We start from the raw sequence: 2,897 nt of genomic DNA on the forward strand, positions 1-2,897 counted from the left end.
GACAGGCCAGGCATGGTGGCTCACGCCTGTAATCCCAGCAATTTGGGAGACCGAGGCGGGTGGATCACTTGAGGCCAGGACTTCAAGACCAATCTGGCCAAGAGATGGTGAAACCCCGTCTCTAATAAAATTACAAAAAATTAGCTGGGCATGGTGGAGCACACCTGTAATTCCAATTACTTGGGAGTAACTGGGAGGCGGAGACAGGAGAATCGCTTTAACCCAGGAGGTGGAGGTTGCAGTGAGCCGAGATCATGCCACTGCACTCCAGCCTGGAAAACACAGTGAGACTCTTTTCAAAAAAAAAAAAAACTTTAGATGAACAAAACATTCAAAATTTACTTTCCTAACATGGATATCTAAACAATACATTAAGCAAGATATAAATATTGCATGATATGGTCTGATGCTGTCTGTGAATAATAATGCCTCTTTAAAAGGTGTTGTGTCTTCCCTGCACTGGGTGCAGCTCTCCTGCCACAGCCCCCTACCCCCTGAAAATGTACACCTGCTCCAAGTTCATCTCCACTCCCTCCTTGGTCAAGAGCGCCTCACAGCTGCTAAGCCATCCGCTACCTGCAGTGGTGCTGCAATGACCAGAGACACTGACAGGTGAGAACCTAGCAGCTTGGCAGTCTCATGTCCCCTTACCTCACTCGTCCCTGGCCGCAGCTTCCAAACCAGTGCCATTTCAAGGGACACTGACACAACAGCCAAGTTCATTGGGGCTGGGGCTGCCACAGTTAGGGTGGCAGGCTCTGGGGCTGGGATTGGGACTGTGTTTGGGAGCCTCATCATTGGTTATGCCTGGCACCCTTCTCTGAAAAAGCAGCTCTTCTCCTACGCCATTCTAGGCTTTACCCCCTAGGAAGCCATGGGGCTCTTTTGCCTGATGGTGGCCTTTCTCATCCTCTTCGCCTTGCGAAGCAGACGTCTCCACCTCCCATAGTTCTTTCTCTCATGGCTCATCAGCCCTGTATATTTCTTTTCCTATACCTCCCCAGGTGGCCTGGGGAACATTGTTGGCTCGGGGTTTGACAGAGGAAAGACAAATACTGTATTAATAAGAAAAAGAAAAAAAAAAGGTGTTATGTCAAGTTTGAATTTGCCTAAAAGCCACAGCAGTACAGGAACACTGAAAGGCAAATGTCACTATTCCAGTGTAGCAGAGGCTCCTAGCTGTCTCCGCAGTATCCATCTTCTCTTTCCTCTGTAGTAACAGAAGCCTTAGCTGGGCACATGGCTGCCTCCCTAAAGATTACATTTCCCAGCCTCCCTTGTAGAAAAGTCATTATGTGATTGATTCTGGCTAACGGAATAAGATGTTTTCAACTTCCAGGTCATGCTCTTAGAAGGAAAGGAGGCTGGAAGCCCAGTGCAGTGGTGTGCATCTGTCATCCCAGCTACGCCTGAGGTTGAGGCAGGAGGATCATTTGAGCCCAGGAGCTTGAGACCAGCCTGGGCAACATAGTGAGATCGTGTTTCTTATTTTAAAAAGAAAAAAAAAGGAAAAAGAAAAGAAAGAAGGCCGCCCTCCTCTTTCCTACTTCCTTTTCCCATGGTGATAGAAAGCGGAGCAACTATCTTAGCTGAAAGAAAGAAGCTATGCGGTAGAGATAGTAATAAAACAAAACTTTATTCCTAACATTATGGAGTTATCTTCTCAGTCTTGGTTTGCTTATGCTCAGACCATTATAGACGAGAGTAAAATAAACTTCTGTGTTCTTATTTTGACCAAATAAGTATCCCAACTAGTGCCTCTCTTGAGCGCTTTGAATTCAACCGCTATCTTTTGTTTTGATAGCCATCCCTTAAGCAGAAAGCACCCTGGGTTTCTTGAAGGGAATTTCCCAGCATGTTTTCAGAGTGCACTGTCAGGGTTTGATGATAGCATCAACCTTTTTGAGTTTTTAGTATCATTTTCGCAATCCTTGAAGTCAGAGCTACAGTAAATAATTCATAACAAGGGGTGGCTTTCCTCCCTTTCCCTCAGGGCATCCTCACAGAAGGAGAAAGTCTTCAGCTCTAGCACCCATTCAGTAAAGGGCTTGTCTTGTCTTCCTCATCTCTGTCTCTAGTCAGAGATGACTAGAATCCTTCACATCATTTATAATATGGGAACCTTTCCTTCACCTTTTCCAGACCCCCGAGGGTGATTAGAAAATAACACTTCCCAAGTGCAAGAAATCAAAACCCTTGACTCCATATCCCAAACAAAATGGACAAAATACTTAGGTCAAAGTTACCATGTCAGCTTTCATAGGCTCTTTAAAAATTATATGGTTTTCTTTGAAAAGACAATAAACATTCTCAGTTGTTTAATGGTCATTGCCACTGACAAAATGAAAACGATAGCTGGCTCAATGACAAGGACAGTAAAAGAGTCAGCAGCATCTTGGGCACACTGAGAAAACCCAGTAAACCTCCCACAGAATTCAGTCCTCATAGAAATATTCTGTCCAACATCAACTCCTAATCCCACTCTAGCCAAAAATTCAAATAAGTGCAAAGACATCATGAGCCCATTCCACATGCCAGGTAGCTTTTTCTTACTTTAGACAGAGAAATGCTAATGTACTTCCTTAAGTAACAGCTTTTTTTTTTTTTTTGGCAGGGAGGGGGTGGGGAGACAGAGTCTCACTCTGTTGCCCAGGCTGAAGTGCAGTGGCATGATCTCAGCTCACTGCAACCTCTGCCTCCTGGGTTCAAGTGATTCTCCTGCCTCCACCTCCCGAATAGCTGGGACTATAGGTGTGCACCCACATTACCAGCTAATTTTTTGTATTTTTAGTAGAGACAAGGTTTCACCATGTTGGCCAGGCTAGTCTCGAATTCCTGACCTCAAGTGATCTGCCTGTCTCAGCCTCCCGAAGTGCTAGGATTATAGGCATGGGCCA

General features: G+C 45.3%; 1 pseudogene; it reads left to right on the forward strand.

Moving 5' to 3' along the window:
- The first annotated feature begins 476 nt into the window (after positions 1 to 476).
- On the forward strand, positions 477 to 949 carry LOC108527809 (ATP synthase F(0) complex subunit C2, mitochondrial-like; annotated as a pseudogene).
- The last annotated feature ends 1,948 nt before the right edge of the window (positions 950 to 2,897 follow it).

Source organism: Rhinopithecus bieti, unplaced genomic scaffold (genome assembly GCF_001698545.2).
Source record: "Rhinopithecus bieti isolate Rb0 unplaced genomic scaffold, ASM169854v2 scaffold_2572, whole genome shotgun sequence".
Lineage (NCBI taxonomy): Eukaryota > Metazoa > Chordata > Mammalia > Primates > Cercopithecidae > Rhinopithecus > Rhinopithecus bieti.